The sequence below is a fragment of the Bos grunniens genome, chromosome 8 (genome assembly GCF_055505025.1).
Source record: "Bos grunniens cultivar Pamir isolate PY7600 chromosome 8, Bosgru_T2T1.0, whole genome shotgun sequence".
NCBI classification, from domain to species: Eukaryota; Metazoa; Chordata; class Mammalia; order Artiodactyla; family Bovidae; genus Bos; species Bos grunniens.
Window position 1 is genome coordinate 62,836,198 of NC_141172.1, and position 11,416 is coordinate 62,847,613.

Consider the following 11,416-nt stretch of genomic DNA (forward strand, 5'->3'; position numbering starts at 1 on the left):
ACCAACTGGAGTCACATAGATAGGATTATTAAGTACTTGGGTTGAGGGCCAGGGAAGGGTGTCACAACAATAGAGCTTTCACATAGAGCTTTTAAAAGCAGCAGAATTTGGGGCTTCTCTGGTGGTCCAGTGGTTAAGAGTCCGCCTTGCAATGCCAAGGGACACCAGTTCAACCCTTGGTCCGGGAAGATCCTGCATGCTGCAGGGCAACTAAGCCCGTGCACCACACCTATTCAGCCCATGAGCCTAGAGCCTGTGCTGCACAACAGAAGAAGCCACCGCAGTAAGAAGCCTGCATTCTGCAACTAGAGAGCAGCCCCTCCACAGTGAGAGAAGGCCTGCATCAGCAGTGAGGCGGACTCACCCACCAGCCAGAAAAATAAATAAATCTTAAAAAAAACCAAAAAACACCTACAATTCCAAGAACGCATCCACGATCATTTGGTGTACTCCAGGCATTACACAGCTTCAGTTTTGGTTCTGCAGAAGTTGCTTTCTCTACTTCTGTCCTGAACCTTGGTCTCATTCTCTGGAACTCTTGTTTGTAGAGAAAGCCTAGTGTTTATTCATTCAATAAACATGTACTGATCACTGTGTGATATGCCCTTCAACTGGGGTTTCAGAAATGGTGAGGCAACTCATTGGGCATTTAGGTGTTAGGATTCCAATACCTGTTGGGGCTCCAAGTTCTAGAATAGCTGTGTGATTATGGATAAAACAGACAGGGAGTGCCTTCAAGGGCCTCTCGACTACTGGTGAAATCAGTACTTGGGACCACAGCTTAAGAACCAGTATACTCACAATGTGTGGGCAATGGTGTCAGAGATTGCAAAACTGGAACTGCCTTCCAGGAAATCTATACTGTATGGTCACTTGTCTAACACAGGAAGACTGGGGAACCCTGGGATACCCTAGCTGGAAGGACTGAGAGTTCGCTGTGTTCTCCTCATTGTACAACAGAGTTCTGAGGCCTCGGGGAGGAGGGGCTCACCCAAGACAGTGCAGGAAGTCTAGCAGAGCAGAGGCCAGAACCAGGCTTCCTGCTTCCAGGCCCAGGCTCTGCCTCAGAGCAGCACTGTAAGCCCTGTCTGGGTCCTCTGCATAAGCCAGCTGATCTGTGGAGGCTAGACTCTGCAACTAGGTAAACCAAGTGGTGGGCTTTGCTCAGTGGGCAGTGTTAATCAAAGGGAAAGGAGTAAAAGCAGCAAGGTCAGCTACTAAAAAATAATGTTGGTAAATTTAGGAGAAAGCCAGCAAGTTCATAAGACTTGATGGAGAGACAAAAGAGGGAGAAACAACCAGTAGAACTGCACTGTTTTGTTTTCCTGTGACCATGGATGTGTGAGCCAAAAACACAGCAAGACTGACCAAGCAGGGGTAGTGTAAAAGCTGAACTTTTAAAGACTACTCCTGGCTGCTCTGGCAACTAGGTCCCCTTCCCATGCTAAAGATAAAATAAAATATGCAAATTAAATAGGAATCAAAGGTAGTCATACCCAGTCTAGATGGCTCCATTTTGGGAAAGGTCTGGAAGTCTGTACCTCATAAAGCAAATGAAGACATGAGAAGAACTTGAATTACACATAAAAGGGTTAAATTAGTCCTGTGAACATACTTGCTTTTCTCCCTGTTGACTCTGGTCTTAGGCGATGCAGATGGTAAATCCTGTCCTTGCTCGTCCCTATGGTCTTAGCTATTCTACTGGATAATACACACAAGGTGTTAGTAAGATTCCCTGGAGGAGGAAATGGCAATCTACTCCAGTATTCCTGCCTGGAGAATCCCCATTACAGAGAAGCCTGGCAGGCTACAGTCCATGGGATCGCAAAGAGTCGGACACGACTGAAGTGACTTAGCATGCTAGTAAGAGAATGGAAGCTCATTCTCCTAGGGCCCAATCTAAATTGATTTGGGGTGTAGAATTTAAACAGGGGTTCTCACAGTTTTGCGTGCACTGGAATCACCTAGGGGGCACCTGCTTCTGCTCCCTGGCAGATCTGGCCTGCCTCAGCCTGGGCGTCCTGGCTCTGTAAAGTGGGAGTCACACAGCGACGCCTGTGGTTTAGTCCAGGCCCAGCTCAGGTACAAGTGTATTCATTGTCTCCCTTTCTCTTTGAGGCTTTAACCGTGGTGCTATTTGTTTTGCAGCCTCCGTGCTGTGACTGGGGAAATTCACCCTGACTCAGGTGATATTGCGTTTTGTGTATTTGTGATCTAGTGGCATGCATGGCTGGCTGGCAGTGGGGTGGAAGGCCCTGAGAACCCACAGAGTCCTGGTTCTCCCTTTAGTTCTCTTCAACTCAAGGCAGTACCTCTCTTCATAGAGCACGTGTTGCCTGAATGAGCAAAACAAACACTAGTCAGACTTCCTTTGTAGTAGCCTTGCTGTACTGAAACTTTCAGTTGGCTCCAGGAGGCAGTAAAACCATGAACAGTGCCTCAAGTATTTCATGATTGTGCTAGCAAGGATTTCCTTCCTGGGTGGACCATTAAATACTGGCATGGCACTCCCCCCACATCCATCCTGATGGTGGAAAAGCAGGGAGTCACTGCTCGAGGAGCCGTTGGACCCACCAGACTTGCAAACACCTCAATGAGATTCAAGTGATGGTGTGAGGGGCCGGGAAATGTTTGTAGAAATGTGTGCATATCCTTTGTACTTCCTGTTGGTGGGTTTACTAAACCCAAATTAAAGCAAATTTAGATGGATTGTCATTCTCATTCATCTCTGAACCTGGCGCCAGCTTGGTGGTCTGACCTGCTCGCTGCTCCTCCTCTTTCTTTTCCTTCTTTCTCTGCTTCCTCTGACCCTCCACCTTCCCTCTCCTCTCCCATTATGTTCATCTGTTCTATACAGCTCAAATATTCCTGGACTATTGTTTGCATAAATAAAAGATAAGTGTGCTAAGAAACACAATCCTCTAATGAAAGTTAATTCTGATTTTCACTTACATTTTTCCAAGTTGTTGTATGTTGAATTGTATGCTCCAAAATTTATACACTGAAGTCGTAACCCCTAATACCTAAGGATGTGACCTTATTTGGAGATGAGGTTTTTATGGAGATAATAAAGGCAAACTGATGGGGAAGGCAATGGCACCCCACTCCAGTACTCTTGCCTGGAAAATCCCATGGATGGAGGAGCCTGGTGGACTACAGTCCATGGGGTTGCTAGGAGTCAGACACGACTGGGTGACTTCACTTTCACTTTTCACTTTCATGCATTGGAGAAGGAAATGGCAACCCACTCCAGTGTTCTTGCCTGGAGAGTCCCAGGGATGGGGGAGCCTGGTGGGCTGCCATCTATGGGGCTGCACAGAGTCGGACACGACTGAAGCGACTTAGCAGCAGCAGCAGCAGGATGGCTAGATTAAATACAGGATCACCAGTGTAATTTAAATTCAAATAAACAAACACATTTCTATCAAAAAAAAAAAAAAGGCAAACTGAGACATTAGCATGGTCCTTAATCTGATATGAACGGCATCCGTCTGAGAAGGAGAGATGTGGACACAGGCAGTCACACGGGGAGAGCACCATGTGAAACTTGGCTCATCTTGAAGCCAAGGGGAGGGGCCTGGAACTGGCTCTTCCCCTCACAGTAAACCTGTCAGTACCTTGCCTCTGGAGTCCTGGCCTCCAGAACTGTGAGGCGAGATGCTTCTGTCATTTAAGCTGCTCCCTTTGTGGTACTTGTTATGGCAGCACTAGCAAACCAGTACATAGGAAAAGGAAGCCAGTTGGGAATTCTCAGAGATGTTTTTAACCACCAGCCCTCTTCCTGTCTTCCTAGTCCTCTGGCATCTGCAGCTGCTATAGAACCTCTTGATCTCTAAACTCCAGAAACCCTGCCCCACTACTAGCCTGAATTTTTCTAACACCTCTCCTGGGGAGCAAGAAATCAGCAAACTCTGACTCACTACTCTGGTATCTTGAGAAAGGTGGTACCCAAATTGGAAACATAAGCATTTTGGATCACTGGAAGTAGATATCCCCAATGTAAATGTGGCCTATTTCATGCACGAGGTAAGCATGATTTCTATTTGGACTGGGACTTGTTCATGTCATGGTTAACTGAGAAAACCCCAGTGTTCCGACTCAAGAACTGACTTTGCTGCTGCTGCTGCTGCTGCTAAGTCACTTCAGTCGTGTCTGACTCTGTGCGACCCCATAGACAGCAGCCCACTAGGCTCTGCCGTCCCTGGGATTCTCCAGGCAAGAACACTGGAGTGGGTTGCCATTTTCTGGCTTTGGTTGGTGGTAAATTCTTGGCAGGCAATTTGGTATCGACCAGAGCTTGTTTAGCAGAGTGAATGGCATCCATACAGTAATCATAAAATCTGGACCAGTGAAGGCCTGGAACAGCCACTGGGATTTGAGGGTATACACAGCAGCTTGGGGGTCCAGATTCAAGTTTTCACTTAGGTGTATCTTCCTCACATTCCTAGAATGAGCTCCACTCTGTCACTGTGATGAAAAGAGTTGTCACAGCAGGTCAGACCTTGCTAGTTTCAGAGAGGTCAGTTTGCAAGGTGGGAGCCTGACTGGTGGTCTGCAGGTTTGGCATTTGAACTGCTCCCTAACTGATAAGGCTGACTGATGGAGTGATTTCTCTCGTACACCAGTTCTTCTGAGAGCCTGAGACTTTGGTAGTTGCCAGGCAGAAAATGCCTTGGCAACCACTGACAATAAAATCCTTGGGCCCAGAGTCTTTACCAGGCTTTCTGGGTGGAAACTTTGTGCACATGGTTGCATTCTTCACTGCCAGACAAGGGATCATGCTTGATGTGCCCCTCACGGGAGGGAAGGGCTATAGGAAGCCTGCACGGATCCCTCCAGACCTCACCTAGGTCTTCTCCTCCTGAGACCCTATTTTGTATCCTTTCACTGTAATAAACCTTAGCTGTGATGTGAGTACAACTATGTGATGAATCCTGTGAGTCATTCCAGAAAACCATCGAACATGTGAGTAGTCTTGGGGAATCCCTGAAAGAGTCACGGTGTTTTACTTCTTCTTTTTTTAAAAATAATTTTATTTATTTAGTTTTGGCTGTGCTGGGTCTTCATTGCTGCAGGGGCTTTCTCTCTAGTTGTGGAGCACAGGCTTCTCATTGCCATGGCTTCTTGTGGAACATGGTCTCTAGGTGGTCTCCCATGGGCTTCAGTAGTATGGCACGTGGCTCAGTAACTGAGCCAGTAGGCTTAACACCTCGGAGGCATGTGGAACCTTCCTGGACCAGGGATTGAACCCGTGTCTCCTGCACTGGCAGATGGATTCTTTACCACTGAGCCACCAGGGAAACCCCTGTCTCACTTCTTAACGTGTTGTTGGGTTGTGCTTGCTAATATTTTATGTTTTCTTTATTCACCTTGTTCACTTCAACTCCCATTCATCATGCTTCACTTCATGCACATTGTTCTAGACATCGACATATAGCAACTTCTTTAATCTTTTGGGGTACCCAGGACAGCTCTTTTTGTAGGTAAGAAAGCTGAGGCCCACAGAAATGGAGTGACTCGCCCAGCATCACGGAGCTCCTGACTGCATGGTGGAGCGGGGAACCAGGGCACTCTGCCTCCGTGTTCGTGTGACCAACAGTCTCAGTTCGCTCTCGACTGAGGGCTTCCTGGAACATGGCACTCTGAGTAGTGAAACTGGGGTGGTCCCGGGCAAAACCAGGACACCTGGTCACCCTACTTCATGGCTCTTTTATACTTTATCCGACTGATACTTCTATTTTCCTGAGGGAGAGCTTGTCCCCATTAGGAGGTGGCCTATTTAGACCCAACTTGAGCCAGACACCTGGTCTCTCAAGGAGACCAGTTTCCAAAGCCTTTCCTGAGTGCCAAATACTCTGTACCTCCCAACTCGCTTTGCTCTGCTCTTTTCCTCTCCTCCACAAAGCATACCCACCCCAGCCCCATCTCTGCCCACCACATTTTTCAGCATTACTGGTTTTAATTTCCTTCACCATCCCCTTTGCAAAAACTTCTTTCCTGATTTAATTACTATTTCTCTTAATTCAATTTCATTCTCTCGACTGTCCTTAAACTCCTAAACTTGTTTCTCCAAAGAATTTAATGGCAAGGCCCTGTGTTTAGAGATTAATTGTCGTCATTTTGCCTTCAAACATAGGTACTTTCTTACTTCTCTTCAATTATCTCTGGGAGAAAGGCAAGTGACCATCCTTCTTCCTAGGGCCTCTGTGAGAACAAACACCACGGGGGGCTGCCTTGAGAGAGAGAGAGAGAGAGAGGGAAGGAGAAAGCGAGGGAGAGGGAACGCCAAGTCTCTTAAATTTCTCTCCCACCTTCTACTGACTCTAATCTCAGGGTCTGAGAGTAGCCAGAGTCCAGGTGACACAGGTGGGCTCATGAACAGGTTGAGGGGGGTGGGCTCCAGGGGCAGCAGCTCAGGCTCCAGAGATGCTGGTTCTCTGCCGTGAGGGGTTTGGGATGGTGAGAGCGACGAGGGCTTGGCTCCAGCCTCAAGCATCTCACTCAGCCAAGGTCTTTCAGAGGAACTAAAGCTGTGGTCAAAGGAACAGAAACACTTTCAGCTAGAATCTCCCTTCCCTGGAATGCCCCTCTCAGGAAACCAAAGCCTTAGGGCTCTCTCCTCTGGTTACCTTTCCCACGGTCTCAGTACAGCAGCTTTTGACCCTTCAGCCCCAAACCCCTGTTTTCCTAGCTCCATCACCCAGACTCTCCTCTGTCTTTGTGTACAGAACTTGAAAAATGGTTGCTAGGGTTATCCTGGTGGCTCATCGGTAAGGAATCCACCTGCCAATGCAGGAGACACGGGTTCAATCCCTGGTCCGGGAAGATCCCACATGCCGTGGGATGATCTAAGCCCACAGCTACTGAGCCTGTGTGCCTAGAGCCTGTGCTCCTCAACAAGAGAAACTACTACAGTGAGAAGCCTGTGCACTGCAACCAGAGGGTAGCCCCTGCTCACTGCAACTGAAGAAGGCCTGCGCGCAGCAATGAGGACCCAGCACAACCCAAAATCAATTAATCTTATAACAAAATGGGTGCTAGAGGAGAGATGGTTGCAGCTGGGACCCAGACAGCTTCCTGACGAGTCATTACTGTGTCCCTGGCCCCTGTGTGGGTGAAGCACCCTGGAGAGGCAGAAAGCACGTGCTCTGGGGCCCTCAGACCAGGGCTGAAATCCAGCCTGGCACACAGGGGCTGTGTGACCTCGTTTCTCCAGTGCCCTCGCCTGCAGAGCACCATGTGAAAGGGGTGCAAGGCCACCTTTTATGTCAGGATTAAATGAAAGAACTCAAGTGAAGTATTCAGCACAAGGCTTGGTGCATAATAAGCCTTAAACAACAAGCAGCATTATTCACACTGAATAGCGTTTGGTTCTATACGTCATAGAATCCCCAACTTTTAGGACTGGAAAGAAAACTGAACTTCTTTAAGCCCTCTTGTCTTCCTGCCCGTTTAATTATGAAACCTTCTATATGGTCTCTGACTCTGCTTGGATACCTCCTGAGATGGGGGGCTGGCTCACTGCTCTTGGGGAGTCCCTGCCTTCTTTGGGCTACTCTGTGGATGCCAGTTAGGAGCTCTGTTTACAGGTGTGATGTACTTAAACCGCTTTCCAATTGCAGAGAACAGGAAGCTGTCCCCCATCCAACTACAAAAATGTAGGCTGCCAGAAAACAGGATGCAAATTATAGTTTGGAGGATAATTCAGCAAATAACTCAATGACATACTCACTGGTGAAGGAATCGGGCTCTAGACGCTTCCCTTTACCCCTGGAGTTCATGGTGCTCCAGTCCAGCTGAAGACAAGGTCCTGAGGATGAGGAAGAACCCAATTAATTTAGACACATTTTATAGACCAGACATCAAAGATCCCAAAGGAACTCTGAAATCACCCTTTTCTTGGGTTCACGAGGACTCATAAACATACCGCCCATCCCTGGTTATTCACGCTCATTAAATGTCAGAATAGAGAGATTAGAGCTTGCAGGGGTTCCCTCCCCATTACTCTGGGGATGCTTGCCTGCATTTATGATGAGAAGGCCCTGGGGTGTTTAATAAACTACCTGATTTGTCTAATTTAGTTCTCCCACAGTCTTGTTGATGTTCCCAGCTCCATGTCACACATTCTGATATTGGGATAATACCAGAATGTATTTAAAATTCCCACTGTGTCTATTTCATCTTTATTTAAAGGAAATGAATTTCAAGGTTTAAAGCAGATTTTCTAATGTAAATGTACCTATGCACCTAGGAGTGAGGAGCTGAAAATATCACTATCATATGTATCAAGACAGTAAGGGATGGATTACTGCATAGGAACCGTACTAGACATTCATGGCTCATCTAACTTGAGATTCTGCTTCTCTAAGAATTGCAGTTTGTGAAACAATGGATTCTTCTCCTTAGGAAGTACATATTTGTATAAAGCTGAATTTATTCTCATTTAGGGTTTCATAGATTTAATCATCTCTTAATGATATATTTTATATGGACTATTAAAAGGTTTGGATTGGACCTTAGAACTTAATTTGACCAATCCCTCCTGTTACAGATGAAAAAACTGAGACCCAAAGAGGTTAAAGGTTTTTCCCAAAGTCACACAGGTATATAAGTTTAGGACTAGGATTCAAATCCAGATTTTAAAAATTCAAAGGGTTCAAAACTCACCCCATGTGTTCTGAGATAAGCATTTTCAGCAGTCTCTCTGGCATAAAAGGGAAATGTTAATGTTTCCTCATTCTCTACATCCAAGATCCTATTTATTTGGAATTAGCTTGGTGGAAGAATCAACTTGCTCTCGCACAGGTGCCGTCCCTGCCTCATACCACACTGACAAGGAACCACAACCGCCTTCCCCTGACCTCCCCCCACACGCACACACGGCATCTACATATGCGCAGCAGGCTTTATAGGAGACTTGAGGAAACAGATTTGTGTCACCATGTCGCTTGTTTCTCCCTCTTTTCAGAGCACCCTTCTGCAGAATTCATCCCAGAAATTCCGTGTCCCTCCCTTCAAAAAGAGAATAATTTAGTTCATCAATTCTCTTTCACTTAGGACTGTGTTTTGTTGCAACAGAGACCTGTAAAACAATGCCTTACATAATTTTTCTCTCGTGTAAAAGAAGTCTGGAGGTGGGCATTCTACGGCTGGCGAGGTAGCATCACAGTCTCATCAGTGTCCTAACCTACTTTCATTTTTCCATTTTGCTATCCTTCGGACGGGCCTATTGTCCTCAACCAAGACCACCTTAGGACTGCAAAGTGGCTGCTGCCGCACAAGTCCTTACATCCATGTTTCAGGTAGAGGAAGAGGGAAGGCCAATAAGGGGCCTGCCAACAGAGTCAATGCCCTTTTCAGGGAGCATTTCCAGAAGTCTTACACTATAGTTATTTTCTTCATTCAATTGGCCAGAAGATACTCACCTGGGCACTCTTCTCCAGAGGGGAGGCTGGGAAATCTAATTTTTCAGCTGGCACATTGCTACCTCCAATGAAATCAGGGACCCGTGTAAGTAAGAAGAGAAGAATAAACTTTGGGTAGGCAACCACAATGTCTGCCACAACCCCCAACTCAGTTTTGGGCCCATAGCCAATGACTGGTTATTCTATTAAAGCTAAGAGGCCATCGCAGGGCTGAAGGGAGGGAGCTGGAGGAAAAGAAATGGCTGAATCTTTCACCTGCTGTCTTCACTGACAAGTCTCTGAAAGTGGATCGGGACAACAAAGAGATTTATTTGGGGGCAACAAAGAGATTTGCCAGGGATGTGAAATTTACCACCCTCCTTGGAAGGCAGAAGCGGTTACAGTTGCCTTTTGTTTTCTTATTTCTACATCCAAGGGTTGTTGTGAGAATCAGAAGACAGATAGGGGAAAGCATGTTATAAACCATAAAACACTATTCAGTGACAGCAACGATCGTTTATCATTATTACGAGTGTTGTCACATGTTCTAAAGCTGCGTGATCAGCTGAAGAAAAGGATTTTCTGATGCAGAGCAAGAATGAGAGCCAAAGAGAAAAGGAGAGAAAGAGTGGGGGTTGCAGGGGAAGGGGCAGAGGGCAGAAGAGAGGAGAAGGGGAGAGGGAGGGGAGACGGGAAAGGTGGAGAGACAAGAGTGGAAGCCCCTTTTCTATCAAAGGCAGAACGAAAATATATTGACATAATTGAATCCCATGTCTGACCCAAACACATATACAACTACCCAGGACACAGCATCAAAGTTCCTTGCTCGGGGTTTTCTATCTAAAGTGTATCCCCTTCATTTTTGTTTTTGTCTGTTGCAATCAACATGTGGGATTTTAGGTCTCCGACCAGGATCGAACCCACATTCCCTGTTTTGGGAACTCATACCCCTCATTTTTAAGCAATATATATACACTGAAAACGGAGAAGGCAAAGGCACCCCACTCCAGCACTCTTGCCTGGAAAATCCCATGGATGGAGGAGCCTGGTGGGCTGCAGTCCATGGGGTCACAAAGAGTCAGACATGACTGAGCAACTTCCCTTTCATTTTTCACTTTCATGCATTGGAGAAGGAAATGGCAACCCACTCCAGTGTTCTTGCCTGGAGAATCCCAGGGACGGGGGAGCCTGGTGGGCTGCCGTCTATGGGGTCGCACAGAGTCAGACACGACTGAAGCGACTTAGCAGCATACACTGAAAACTATGTGAACCATATGAAAAAGCACAAAGAAGTTTGTGTTTTTTAAACCTGCTTTATTGATGTATATAACTGACATGCCATAACTATGCACATTTCAGGTGTATGATTTGACATATTTTGGTATACGTGTACACTCATGAATCCATAACTACCATCAATATAATGAACACATCCATCACCCCTCAAAGTTTCCTCAAGCTCCCTCCTTCCTGCCCTTTCCTGGCCAAACCCCTTCCTGCCAGGAATCACTGATCTACTTTCTGCCACTCTAGATTCCTTTGCATTTTCTTGAATTTTATACAAGTGGAATATAAAATTCCATAATGTCCTCTTTTTTTTGCTTAGCTTCATTTGCTTGGCATAACAATTTGAAAAAAAAAAACCCAAAACTTATAGAGAAGTATAATTAATGATGTAACATAGATTCTCTAGGACTGAGAACAGATAATTAGCCATATTTGCTTCAGCTTTCCTCTTGTTTTTCTAATGTGATTTATACAAAGAAAAAAATGGTAGAAATTTGCATAATTCAATGAATAATTAGAAAGCAAACCCCTGTGGGCAAGAGATGAACCTTGCCAGCACCCTGTTATCTTCTGCGTCCCCTCTCTGACAACTACTTCTTCCTTCTCATTCCAGGTCACCACTATCCTCACTTTTAGGAGAATCCCTTTCTTGCTTGCCTTTTTGATTTTATGACCTGTGTATGCATCCCAGTATGCTTGAGCCACCTGTCTGTGAATTTTATATG